The following is a 15,098-nucleotide window of genomic DNA, read 5'->3' on the forward strand; positions in this document are numbered from 1 at the left end:
ACTACTTTCAACACAATTTAAACTTTAGTAGAGAACCAAGACAGAAGACAGAATACTCAACCAAAGAAATACGTTTTGTTGTACATCCCCCCTCCACTCACTTTTTTTTTATGTATCAGTTGAAAGTTTTACTTTCAACTTCTGTTCTCCTAGTTATTACCTTTTTTTGTTTTGTGTTCTAGAAGTCAAGTACAAAGAATTAGAAGATCAATCAGATTTCTCAGTCAATGGCATAATATCATCCAGGCCTTCCACTCTCTTTTTTATTTTTATTTTTGTTAATCCTCACCCAAGGATATTTTTCCCCATTAATTTTTAGAGAGAGTGGAAGAGAGTGAGGGAGAAAGAGAAAAGAGAAACATCAATGTGAGAGAAACACATCAGTTCGTTGCCTCTCGCACGTGTCCCAACCAGGACCAGGAAAAGAACCTGCAACCCAGGTACATGCCCTTGACCAAGAATAGAACCCATGACCCTTTGGTCCGCAGGCCTACATTCTACCACTGAGCCACACCAACCAGGACCTGCCTTCCTTTAAGAAAAATTACATGAATAACATATATATAGAAAAATGCAGAATCTTACTTGTACAGTTAAATGACTTCCAACACTAAACATTAGTTTTGCCTATTTTTGAATTTTATATAAATTTTGTGACATGTACTCTTGTTGCTGGCTTCTTTTGTCAAACTTATATTTGTGAGATTTATCCATATTGTTCTATATATACACACTTCTCTTGGCTATACACCTGGAAGTGGATCATAGGATTGGCATATAGTATATAATGCCAAACTTTTTCTAAGTGATTGTATCAATTTACAAAGCCCCTAGGTTTGTCCCATATCTTTATCAACAGTATAGATATACAGGGTATCCCCAAAAAATGTATACACACAATACCTGTAGATTCTATTACATTTTGAAAATGAAATGTATTTTAATAAACACTGCCTTTATAATTATTTTTAAGAAATAAAGTTTGTATACATTTTTGGGGGGACACCCTATATTTATTTTAGCCATTCTGGTGGGTATGCAGTAGTATTGCAATGTGGCTTTAATTTGCATTTGTCTGATGACTGTGGATAACATCATTTTCAGATGTTAATTGTCCATTTGCATTTCCCCATTTGTGAAGTGCCCATAAAGGCAAATATTTTTTTTGTTAATTTGTCTTTTTATTTATTCACAAGAGTTCTTCACATATTTTAGATATAAGTTCTTTATCAGATACACATATTCCAAATATCTATTATCACTATGTGGATTGCCTTTTTACTTACATAGTGATATATTTGAGTAAACAAAATTTTTTAATTATTTTAAAACTTTTTTCTTTTTATACCAGTACAGGAAGCCGCACAGCTTCTCTTTGGACACACACACACACACACACCTGCACACAGCTTCTCTTTGGGCACACAGCTGCTTACAGAGCAATGGAGGCCCTATAGTTGGCTCAGAATCTTTTGGGAAGAGAATTTGAGAGTCCTGGACATGTGGCATGTGATTTAAAGTCAGAGAGAGCTTAGGCTCCTTGGTCTCATGGACTCCTTGTCTTGTAAACAGGAATATAGCTGGAGGAAGGTCAGAGTAGGAGCCTATGAAAAGGGACCTCTGTTGCCCAGGTCTAAGGGTGGTAATGCCTTCCTGTTCCATTTTCTCACCCTTATCCTATCTCATCTGAGCACCGTCCTTGGGTTAGGCCTGTCTCTGCTCTGGAATCAGCAAGGAGGGGCTGCCCTGAAAGCAAACCTGGAGTTTCATCTCACAGGCCACACCTTTACCAGAACTAAATTCCTGAGGTCTCAGGGATCCCATGGGGCGAGTCTGATTTAGCTGTGTGGAGGAGCTTGTAATCATCATTGACAGCCCGGATTATCAGATTCTGGGCTCTGCTTTCTAGTTTTTTGCCAGAATTCCTGAAATGACCTTACCCACCCCAGATTCTGAAATGCCTGCATCCATTGTCCCCAGCATATAGCATGTCCAGCTCTGTGTATTCTTTATTTATTTATTTATTTATTTATTTATTTATTTATTATTAATAAATCTTTATTCAGATTATTACAATTGTTTCTCCTTTTTCCCCCCATAGCTCCCCTCCACCCGGTTCCCACCCCACCATCTGCCCTTACCTCCCCCCCACTGTCCTCATCTATAGGTGTATGATTTTTGTCCAGTCTCTTCATGAACCCCCATACCCCTTTCCCCCTGAGAATTATCAGTCCACTCCCTTTCTATGCCCCTGATTCTATTATATTCACCAGATTATTCTGTTCCTCAGGTTTTTAATTCACTTGATTTTTAGGTTCACTTGTTGATAGATATGTATTTGTTGTTCATAATTTTTATCTTTACTTTTTTCTTCTTCCTCTTCTTTAAGAATACCTTTCAGCATTTCATATAATACTGGTTTGGTGGTGATGAACTCCTTTAGCTTTTTCTTATCTGTGAAGCTCTTTATCTGCCCTTCAATTCTGAATGATAGCTTTGCTAGAGTAATGGGGTAGAGTAATCTTGGTTGTAGGTTCTTGCTATTCATCACATTGAAAATTTCTTGCCACTCCCGTCTGGCCTGCATAGTTTCTGTTGAGAAATCAGCTGACAGTCGTATGGGTGCTCCCTTGTAGGTAACTAACTGTTTTTCTCTTGCTGCTTTTAATATTCTCTCTTTGTCTTTTGCTCTTGGCATTTTAATTATGATGTGTCTTGGTGTGGTCCTCTTTGGGTTCCTTTTGTTTGGGGTTCTGTGCGCTTCCTGGACTTGTAAGTCTATTTCTTTCCCCAGGTGGGGGAAGTTTTCGGTCATTATTTCTTCCAATAGGTTTTCAATATCTTGCTCTCTCTCTTCTTCTGGCACACCCATAATTCTGATGTTGGTATGCTTGAAGTTGTCCCAGAGTCTTCTTACACTATCTTCAACTTTTTGGATTTTTTTTTTTTCTTTTTGCTTTTTCGGTTGAGTGTTTTTTGCTTCTTTGTATTTCAAATCTTTGACTTGATTCTTGTGTTCCTCTAGTCTGTTTTTGGGTCTCTGTATAGTATTTTTTATTTCAGTCAGTGTATGTTTAATTTCTAGTTGGTCCTTTTTCATATCTTCGAGGGTCTCGTTATATTTATCGGCCTTTTCTAGGATATTCTTGAAAAGCCTTATAACCGTGGTTTTGAATTCTATATCCAGTCGTTTGTTTTCCTCCATTTCTTTCGTTTGTGATCTGTTTCTTTGATGCCGCATTTTCACTGCTTCCCTGAGTTGGTAGGGTAGATTTGTGTGCTAGGTTTCCTATATAGCCCAGTGGGTCGGCCTCCCCAGTTAACCTGAGGTGGACACTCTTGGTGCACCCCTTTGTGGACTGTGTGTACAGCCTTGTTGTAATGAAGTCTTGATTGTTGTTGGTATCACTGGGAGGAATTGACCTCCAGGCCAGTTGGCTGTAAGGATCAGCTGTGTCTACGCTGGGAGAAGTTCGGTGCTGGAGACAGCCTTATAGGATTAGACTTGCCAAATTGCAATAGCCTCTGTACTCAGCTTGGATGGGGTGGAGTCTCAGGGCGGAGCAGACAGTCTTGGCTTCCCGTCAGCCTTGCCCTTGCGCGCACACACGCGCCTTCAGACCTCTGCCTTCCCCGGCTCCCGAGTCTCCGCCCGCGAGTCCAGATTTCCCCCACAAGAGCGTGGGTCCCCAGGGGCTCGCCTGGAACTGGTGTTCAGTGCAGTCAGAACTGGGGCTCAGTGCAGTCAGGAGCTTCCGACTCCCTTCCACTAGGGAAAGCCTGTGGCAACCTCCGCAGCCTTTGTGCGCACTGGCACGCACGCGCCTTCAGACCTCTGCCTTCCCTGGCTCCCGAGTCTCCGCCCGAGAGTCCAGATTCCCCCCCTAAGAGCGTGGGTCCCCAGGGGCTCGCCTGGAACTGGGGTTCAGTGCAGTCAGAACTGGGGTTCAGTGCAGTCGGGGGCTTCCTTCCCTCTTCCGCCAGAGAAAGTCAGCCAGGCTCTCAGCCGCCCTTCCTCTCTGCGCACACAAAGACCCTTTGCCGTACCTCCAATTCTCTGTGAGCTTTTCTCTTTCCTTCTAGTTGTAAAATTTTCACTCAGCCAGCTTTCCTGTGGTTCTGGATGGTGTCCGTTCTGTCTTTTAGTTGTAGTTTCGAAATTATTGTGCGAGGCAGCAGCCTAGGTGCTTACCTATGCCGCCATCTTGGTTTCTCCCAGCTCTGTGTATTCTTACCTTCTCCTAAATGCTAAAGCTAAAATATAGGTGGTTCAAGAATATATAAATAGGGACTGAGATGCGACCACCTCAAAGTAGGAGGACAATTGTTTGTTGTTGTTAATCCTTACCCAAGGGTATTTTTTCCATTGATTTTTAGAGAGAGTGGAAGGGAGGGGGAGAGAGAGAGAGATTGATGTGAGAGAGACACATCAATTGATTGCCTCCCACATGCACCCTGACCTGGGCCTGGGGATTGAGCCTACAACCAAGGTACATGCCCTTGACCCAAATCAAACCCGGGACCCTTCAGTCCGTGGGCTTATGCTCTATCCACTGAGCCAAACTGGCTAGGGCTTCCTGCATGTACTATTAATTGAGAATCTAACAAATGACCCTTCAGTGTGTGGGCCTATGCTCTATTCACTGAGCCACACTGACCAGGGTAGTAGGAGGACATTTTTTATCATGGAGATAAGTATATTTTAGGAAAGCATAATAGATGGGTCCCTGACACTTGACTAGGGAGTGTTGTCAAGGATGACATCCCATCTAGGATGTCCAAGATGGGACTCGAAAGATCAGCTTGTAAGCAGAGAAAAGTGAGGAAGGTTATTATGGAGAAAGAAATGTTAAATGTACAAATAATATTTTTTCAATTTGTATGCCATGCCTCCTGAAGGATAAAAAACTTAAATATAGCCCAGCCGGTGTGGCTCAGTGGTCGAGTATCGACCCATGCACTGAGAGGTCATAGTTCAATTCCCGGTCAGAGCACATGCCTGGGTTGCTGTGGGCTCAATCCCTGGAGGGGGTATGTAGGAGGCAGCTGATCTTTGTCTCATCAATGTTATCATCTCTCTCATTGTGGCTTTATGCCTCTGAAATCAATAAAAATATTTTTTTTAAATAATAATAGACAGAAAACTTATTCTGAGGCAGAATCCCCAAGGATTGGTCCACAGGTTATTCTCATACTCTTGAAAGGGAAACAAGATTCAAAACTTGCTGTTCCTTATTTCTGACATCTTATCTCCCCAAACCTGGATCTTGCCAACCTAGACATAACATAGCCACTTTCCCTTTGAATAATACCTCTCCACCATTCTTTCCAGTCTCTGTTTCTGAAACTCCTATCAGACAAACATCAAAGCTTCTTACTCTACCTTCATTTTTTATAATTTCCTCTTCATATTTTCTAACTCCATAGCTCTCTGTGCTTTGTTCTGGACATTTTCTCCCATTCTTGTTTTATAGATGCTATTTATATTTTGTTTCTTTAAACATCTTTGAATGAGTTGAGTTTCTACTGAATCAGCTATTTTCAAGATACTTGCAAGAAGGTTGAGGCAGGGCCATAGTTGAGGCTATTTTCTTTATGAAACAATATGTGTGAGTTTTTATAGCCCTTACTTTCCCCCATGATAGCACTGCAGGGTTGCTTACAATGTAGAGTCTATCTCCTCCATTCTTCCTCACCAATAGACTTCTTCCCACAAATATGGCTTATTTGCCCTTGTCCAACTTCACTTTCCCTAATATCTCAAATAGTAGGTGTAGGAAAGCTTCTATTTCAGCCTTGCCTGTTCTCATTGTTCTGCACTAGGGCTTGTCCTACTTTATTTGGAGAGCTAAGTCACTCTTGCTTTGTATAATACCTGCATGCCTAGGCATTTATTACCACACTAAAGGCCCGGTGCATGAAATTCGTGCATGGGGGTGTGTGTCCCTCAGCCCAGCCTGCACCCTCTTCAATCTGGGACCTCTCGAGGGATGTCCGACTGCCCGTTTAGGCCTGATCCTACCAGACATCCCTCTCACCATCCAGGACTGCTGGCTCCCAACTGCTCGCCTGCCTGCCTTCCTGATTTCCCCTAACCACTTCTGCCTGCCAGCCTGATCACCCCTAACCACTCCCCTGCCAGCCTGATTGATGCCTAACTGCTCCCCTGCCAGCCTGATAGCCCCTAACTACCTTCCCCTGCAGGCCTGGTCACCCCTAACTGCCCTCCTCTGCAGGCCTGGGTCCCCCTGCAACTGCCCTCCCTTGCAGGCCTGGTCCCTCCCAACTACCCTCCCCAGCTGGCCTGATCGCCCACAACTGCCCTCCCTTGCAGGCCTGGTCCCTCCCAACTGCCCTCCCCTGCTGGCCATCTTGTGGTGGCCATCTTGTGTTCACATGGGGCATCCATCTTTGACCACATGGGGCAGCCATCTTGTGTGTTGGAGTGATGGTCAATTTGCATATTACTCTTTTATTAGATAGGATAGAGGCCTGGTGCATGGGTGGGGTCTGGCTGTTTTGCCCTGAAGGGTGTCCCAGATCAGGGTGGGGGTTCCCTTGGGGCATGGGGCGGCCTGAACAAGGGGCCTGTGGTGGTTTGCAGGCCAGCCATGCCCCCAGCAACCCAAGCAGAAGCCCTGGTATCTGGGATTTATTTTTCTTCTATAATTGAAACTTTGTAGTCTTGAGCGGAGGCCAGGGCCGGCCAGGGGTGGCGGGAAGCTTGGCTTCCTCCATTGCCAGGGAACCCCAAGCCTCCTGCTCACTCTGTGGCTGCAGCCATCTTGGTTGGGTTAATTTGCATACTCACTCCTGATTGGCTGGTGGGCATGGCTTGTGGGCATAGTGGAGGTACAGTCGATTTGCATGTTTCTCTTTTATTAGTGTAGATTCCAATTTGACTTTGACATTGGGCAGTCCCTCCTTATAGGTTATAGTCCAGGCTTACAGATGTCTCTAGTTACACTGCAAATAGAGTTTGTCTATTTGTCATTCTCCTTGTAGTGTGAGTTAAACAATGATGAGTTTCTTTGAGAAAGAGAAAAAAATATCACAATTTTCTACTATTTGAAAACTAAAGCTTAAATTATTTTTTACACTTTATCCAATGTTTTTATGTATTTAGAGAAGGTGGGGAGAGGATAGAGATATTTCAATATGTCTTCCATACACCATCTTGATCAGGTTGGATAACATAGTTTCAGCAGTAATCAGTGTGTATACCTCTCCTTAAAAATAACAAGTTGAATTTCCCTCTAGCCTACAGGAATGAGGAGTCAATATCAATATTAAGCAGCATTATAGAAAAGGTTTATGCACTATTCTTTGCAAACCTGTCTGTGTTTTTTTTTTAAATATGTTTTTTTATTGATTTAAGAGAGAGGAAGGGAGATGGAGAGAGGGACAGAAACCTCAATGATGAGAGAGAATCATCTAAAGGCTGCCTACTCCACACTACCTACTGGGAATTGAGCCTGCAATCCGGGCATGTTCCCTGACTGGGAATTGAACTGTGACCTGCTGGTTTATGGGTTGGCATTCAATCACTGAGCCACACCGGCCAGGCAAACCTGGGTTTTTAAACTACGATTCATCCCCAATACGTTCTTCATAGTTGCTGTCATTCCTATAGTCCATGCTAAAGATCAAGCCTACATATACTATGTGGCCTCCACTCCATCTCCCAGGCCATAGGTGACTGAAATACAGGTGGGCTTCTGACCTATTAATTGACTGTTCAAAATTCCATGATGTGACCTAGTGCAAAAAATAATAACAATAATCTGGCAAGCTAGAACCTCTTGTAAATTTAACTCTGAAATAGATAATCAGGAAATTAACAGTTGAAGCAGTCGTTTAAAGATTGACATGAGGTAGAATTTGGGACATGAAAGGTCATGGCATAGAGAATCATAAGAACACAATCTAGGAGCTTGATTTTAAACAAGAGTAACAAGAATAAATACAGAAATGTAAGGTGGAGTCAGTTAGTTGGTGTAGAGACAAGAATTATAGAGAAACAAATGGGGAGAGTGGCATGGTAACGTTAACCACAGCTCTTCCTGGATTTCTATGCACAATGCCTTGAATGTGAGTTGGAAAAAGAGATGTTTAACTTCCTCTTCGCTGAAGGTAACTTGTCAGAATCTCTGCTCTTCTAACAGATCCTCTACCCTAGCACTCAATAGAAACTGCTTAAAGCTTGCTGTGGAGTTTGCTAAACACTCAATTTTCATCCTCTTTGACTTACTGAGTCAGTTCTTTGGTCTTGTGATGCAATACTATCCTAGTTCGCCTGCCTCTGACCATTCCTCTGCCTTGGCTGGTTTCTCTTCCTCTTCTCACTTTAAGTGCAAACAATTACTGTGGTCTGTCTTCAGCTCTATTCTAACTCTATTCTCTCTTCTTACCAAGTGAACCATTCATTCCCAGTACTTCATGTACAACCTCCATAGAGGTGACTCCCAAATCTGTATCTCTGAGCCCGCAACTGGGTCCTTGAAAGTTGAACAAGACTGAAATAGAACTCATATCTCTTTTTTTTTTCTAATAAATCTTTAATGTCCAGATTATTACAGTTGTTTCTCTTTTTTTCCCCCATAGCTCCCCTCCACCCGGTTCCCACCCCACCCTCTGCCCTTACCCGTTCCCCCCCACCACCACTGTCCTCATCCATAGGTGTACAATATTTGTCCAATCTCTTCCCACACCCCCCATACTCCTTTCCCCTGAGAATTGTCAGTCCACTCCCTTTCTATGCCCCTGATTCTATTATATTCACCAGTTTATTCTGTTCATCAGACTTTTTATTCACTTGATTTTTAGATTCACTTATTGATAGATATGTATTTGTTGTCACTTTGTTGTTCATATTTTTTTTTTACCTTTTTCTTCTTCTTCCTCTTCTTAAAGAATACCTTTCAGCATTTCATATAATACTGGTTTGGTGGTGATGAACTCCTTTAGCTTTTTCTTATCTGTGAAGCTCTTTATCTGCCCTTCAATTCTGAATGATAGCTTTGCTGGGTAGAGTAATCTTGGTTGTAGGTTCTTGCTATTCATCACATTGAAAATTTCTTGCCACTCCCGTCTGGCCTGCATAGTTTCTGTTGAGAAATCAGCTGACAGTCGTATGGGTGCTCCCTTGTAGGTAACTAACTGTTTTTCTCTTGCTGCTTTTAATATTCTCTCTTTGTCTTTTGCTCTTGGCATTTTAATTATGATGTGTCTTGGTGTGGTCCTCTTTGGGTTCCTTTTGTTTGGGGTTCTGTGCGCTTCCTGGACTTGTAAGTCTATTTCTTTCCCCAGGTGGGGGAAGTTTTCGGTCATTATTTCTTCCAATAGGTTTTCAGTATCTTGCTCTCTCTCTTCTTCTGGCACCCCCATAATTTGGATGTTGGTACGCTTGAGTTGTCCCAGAGGGTCCTTACACTATCTTCATATTTTTGGATTCTTTTTTCTTTTTTCTTTTCCGGTTGGGTGTTTTTTGCTTCTTTGTATTTCAAATCTTTGACTTGATTCTTGAAATCCTCTAGTGTCCTGTTGGATCTCTGTATAGTATTTTTTATTTCAGTCAGTGTATGTTTAATTTCTAATTGGTCCTTTTTCATATCCTTGAGGGTCTCACTAAATTTATCGGCGGTTTCTAGAAAATTCTTGAAAAACCTTATAACCGTGGTTTTGAACTCTATATCCAGTTGTTTGCTTTCCTCCATTTCTTTCATTTGTGACCTGTTTCTTTGTTTCCGCATTTTGGCTGCTTCCCTGTGTTGATAGCGTGGCTTTGTGTGCTAGGTTTCCTATATGGCCCAGTGGATCGGCTTCCCCAGTTAACCTGAGGTGGACACTCTTGGTGCACCCCTTTGTGGGCTATGTGCACAGTCTTGTTGTAGTTAAGCCTTGATTGTTGTTGGTATCACTGGGAGGAATTGACCTCCAGGCCAATTGGCTGTGAGGATCAGCTGTATCTATGATGGGAGAACTTCTGTGCTGGAGACAGCCTTATAGGATTAGACTTGCCAAATTGCAATAGCCTCTGTGCTCAGCTTGGATGGGGTGGAGTCTCAGGACGGAGCAGACAGTCTTGGCTTCCTGTCAGCCTTGCCCTTGCGCGCGCGCACCACCAGACCTCTGCCTTCCCCTGCTCCCGAGTCTCCGCCGGAGAGTCCAGATTCCCCCCCGCAAGAGCGGGGGTCCCCAGGGGCTCGCCTGGAACTGGGGTTCAGTGCAGTCAGAACTGGGGTTCAGTGCAGTCAGGAGCTTCCGACTCCCTTCTTCTAGGGAAAGCCTGTGGCAACCTCCGCAGTCTTTGTGCACACTGGCGCGCGCGCCTCCAGACCCCTGCCCGCCAGGGCTCCCCCGTCTCTGAGTCTCTGGGTGCCTTCCTCTCTACCTGACAGTCCAGACTCCCCCTTTATGAGCCTGAGTCCACGGGGTTTCGCCCGGAACTGGGGTTCAGTGCAGTCGGAACTGGGGTTCAATGCAGTCAGGGGCTTCTTTCCCCCTCCCGCCAGAGAAAGTCAGCCAGGCTCTCAGCCGTCCTTCCTCTCTGCGTGCACAAAGACCCTTTGTCGTACCTCCAATTCTCTGTGAGCTTTTCTTTTTCCTTCTAGTTGTAGAATTTCCACTCAGCCAGCTTTCCTGTGGTTCTGGATGGTGTCCGTTCTGTCTTTTAGTTGTAGTTTTGAAATTGTTGTGTGAGGCAGCAGTTTAGGTGCTTACCTATGCCGCCATCTTGGTTTCTCCCTCCTGAAGTGTACACTTTAAAAGGGTGAATTTTATTTTATGAAAATATATACTTAATGTTATTGATTGTTGATATTACATGATTGTCATTTCTTCTTTTAGATTTTTAAATTTGTTATTTTAAGAGAAGACAGAGCTGGGAATCATTTTATTTCTACTATGGTAGATATAACATATCTTTGAAAACCTAAATAAGTGTACTGACTGCTGAATCTTTCACATTAACTGTGCTTAATTTTCACATTGTCACTTGTTTTTATGGCTCATATTGATCTTGCTGCTCGAGGTTTTACCAGTTTCCCTGACTTTCAAGAATATGGCTTCTGCTATAAAATAAGGGATTATTTAAATCATATTAGCTAAGATTTACTGAGCGTTCACTGTGAAAAATGGTTCATGCACATTATTTTATTTAATTCTCATAGCAGTCCAGCCCACAGGATCCAGACCCAGCAGTCAGCCCTAGTGGCTCATCCTAGCCAGTAGTCCCCACTGAGAGGAGACAGCCAAGGATTGCATTTCATTACCAGTGGCATTTAAATATTTGTGAAATTTAAAAATGGTAACTGCAGTTCCAATTCATGGATCGTCAAAGAAAGCAGAGAACATAGGATTTACAAAAGATGCAAATTTGGCAGACTTGAAGCCTGATATCTTGTGAACTTTAAAAGAGGAGCTGGAAATATAAAGGTGAACAACATAGCCAAAACCGGTTTGGCTCAGTGGATAGAGCGTCGGCCTGCGGACTGAAGGGTCCCAGGTTCGATTCCGGTCAAGGGCATGTACCTTGGTTGCGGGCACATCCCCAGTGGGAGGTGTGCAGGAGGCAGCTGATCGATGTTTCTCTCTCATCGATGTTTCTAGCTCTCTATCCCTCTCCCTTCCTCTCTGTAAAATATCAATAAAATATATTTTAAAAAAAATAAAATAAAAAATAAAGGTGAACAACATAGTTGGTTCCTGCTCTCACCAAACGTAAAGTTTAGTGAGGAAGATAAAATCAAACAAATAACAAAGACCTGCTTGAGATGTGGTGGTTTCAGCAAGGCCTTAGTTTCCTTCCTTCAGCCCATGTAATTTGGACAGTTGCTGTTTTCCATATTTTCATACAGTACTATCATAACTCTCCACCATGTTGACCCTGCTTTGCCTTATATCAGTGGTACAGTAACTCCAAAAGAACGCTTGTTTGAGACAATGTTGTATTTCACTGCAGTTTTATGGTGTTGCTATTTACCTTATAAATTCACTCTATGAATCCTAAAGGGAATTGTATCATCAGATTAAACAAGGCTGGCCTTGTACTTGGATTCTGAGATGTTTAGGACTTTCTATTGTGGCAAACTTCCAGCAAACAACCTTTTTTAATAGTGGGGTAAAAGTAGGTTTACAGTTGTTCTTACGAAAATAATACAATAATTACAAATACTAATACAAGAATAAACTGTTTTGCATACTCACAACTGTAAACCTACTTTTGCCCCACCCTGTACAAATATGTAGAGCATTGCTCACCTTTGGTATGGTCACATTAGATATATTTATTCAGACCATCCTTTCCTACTGAATATAACCCAAAATTCAGGGCAAACAAATCTTCTGGTTCAGACTACTGTTGGTTATCTGGTGTGGAGTAAGTGCATTTATCCTGTGACCTGCTTGTCAGTCTTGTACTAGTACAGTGGCAGTTTTGGCACAGATGTAGTACAGAAGCTACACTGGAACTCTGAGGACAAAGGTTATGTTGTTTCACATGATCATTACTACAGCAGAATGGTCTATGTAATTTTCTTTTTTCTTATTCACTAAACTCCATACTTCATTCATATTTCCTGTTTTTCCATAATATCCTTTTTCTGTTCCAGAATCTCATCCAAGCTATCACATTACATTTTTCAGTTGTCTTGTCTGCTTAAGCTCCTCTGAGCTGTAACGGTTTCTCAGACTTTGTTTTTGATGGCCTTAACAGTTTTGAGGAGTACCGGTCAGATATTTTGTACAATATCTCTCAATTTGGATTCATTAGATGTTTTCCTCATGGTTATCCTAGTATTGTGATTTTGTTTTTTGCAAAAATCAAGTACCATTTTCAACAAGTTCTATTTCTTTTTTCTTTTTTTTTTTTTTCAAATTTTTATTAAGGTATTATATGTGTACATATCTTACCATTGCCCCCCACCCCCACCCCACTCCCATACATGCCCTCACCCCCCAATGTTTTGCATCCGTTGGTTACTCTTATATACATGCATATAAGTCCTTCAGTTGATCTCTTATTTCCCCCACCTCTCCCTAACCTTACCACTGTAATTTGACAGTCTGTTTGATGCTTTACTGCCTCTGTAACTATCTTTTTGTTCATCAGTTTATAATGTTTTTCATTATCCCCAAATGAGTGGGATCATGTGGTATTTTTCTTTCATTGACTGGCTTATTTCACTTAGCATAATGTTCTCTAATTCCATCCAAGTGCCTACAAATGGTAGTAATTCCTTCTTTTTTACGGCAGCATAGTATTCCATTGTGTAGATGTACCATAGTTTTCTGATCCAGTCATCTGCTGATGGGCACCTAGGCTGTTTCCAAATCTTAGCTATTGTAAATTGTGCTGCTATGAACATAGGGGTGCATATATCCTTTCTGATTGGTGTTTCTGGTTTCTTAGGATATATTCCTAGGAGTGGGATTACTGGGTCAAATGGGAGTTCCATTTTCAGTTTTTTGAGGAAACTCCATACTGTTCTCCACAGTGGCTGCACCAGTCTGCATTCCCACCAGCAGTGCACGAGGGTTCCTTTTTCTCCGCATCCTCGCCAACACTTGTCGTTTGTTGATTTGTTGATGATAGCCATTCTGACAGGTGTGAGATGGTATCGCATTGTTGTTTTGATTTGCATCTCTCGGATAATTAGTGACTTTGAGCATGTTTTCATGTGTCTCTTGGCCTTCCTTCTGTCTTCTTTCGCAAAGCTTCTATTTAGGTCCATTGCCCATTTTTTTATTGGATCATTTATCTTCCTTTTATTAAGTTGTATAAGCTGCCTGTAGATGTTGGAAATTAAACCTTTATCAGTGATACCATTTGCAAATATGTTCTCCCATACAGTGGGGTTTCTTGTTGTTTTGTTGATGGTTTCTTTTGCTGTGCAAAAGCTTTTTATTTTGATGTAGTCCCATTTGTTTATTTTCTGTTTGGCTTCCATTGCCCTAGGGGCAGTATCACTGAAAAAGTTCTTTTGGCATATGTCTGAGATTTTGCTGCCTGTGGATTCCTCTAGTATTTTTATGGTTTCCCGTCTTATATTTAAGTCCTGTACCCATTTTGAGTTTATTTTTGTGTATGGTGTAAGTTGGTGATCTAGTTTCATTTTTTTGCATGTATCTGTCCAATTTTCCCAACACCATTTATTAAAGAGACTGTCTTGACTCCATTGTATGCTCATGCCTCCTTTGTCAAATATTAAATGCGCATATTGGTTTGGGTCGATATCTGGATTCTCTATTCTGTTCCATTGATCTATATGTCTGTTCTTGTGCCAGTACCAGGCTGTTTTGATGACAGTGGCTTTGTAATACAGCTTGAAATCTGGTATTGAGATCCCTCCTACTTTATTCTTCTTTCTCAGGATTGCTGTGGCTATTCGGGGTCTTTTTTTATTCCAGATGAATTTTTGGAGAGTTCTTTCTAGGTCTGTGAAATACGCCGTTGGTATTTTAATGGGGAGTGCATTGAATCTATAGATTGCTTTGGGTAGTATGGACATTTTAATGATGTTGATTCTACCAATCCATGAACATGGTATGTTCTTCCATCTGTTTACATCTTCCTCTATCTCTTTTTTCAGTGTCCTGTAGTTTTCCGCATATAGGTCTTTTACCTCCTTGGTTAGGTTTATTCCTAAGTATCTTAATTTTTTTGGTGCGATGGAAAATGGGATTGCTTTTTTAGTCTCTCTTTCTGTAAGTTCATTGTTGGTGTATAGAAATGCCATAGATTTCTTGGTGTTAATTTTGTATCCTGCTACATTGCCAAATTCATTTATTAAGTCTGTTAGTTTTTTGATGGAGTCTTTCGGGTTTTTTATGTACAATATCATGTCATCTGCAAATAAGGACAGCTTTACTTCTTCTTTTCCAATTTGGATGCCTTTTATTTCTTCTTCTTGTCTAATTGCAGTGGCTAATACTTCCAGTACTATGTCAAACAGGAGTGGTGAGAGTGGGCATCCCTGTCTTGTTCCTGTTCTTAGGGGAAATGGTTTTAGTTTTTGCCCATTGAGTATGATGTTAGCTGTGGGTTTATCATATATAGCTTTTATGATGTTGAGGTATGATCCTTCTATTCCCACCTT

The sequence above is a fragment of the Plecotus auritus genome (assembly GCF_963455305.1).
Source record: "Plecotus auritus genome assembly, chromosome: 1".
NCBI lineage: Eukaryota > Metazoa > Chordata > Mammalia > Chiroptera > Vespertilionidae > Plecotus > Plecotus auritus.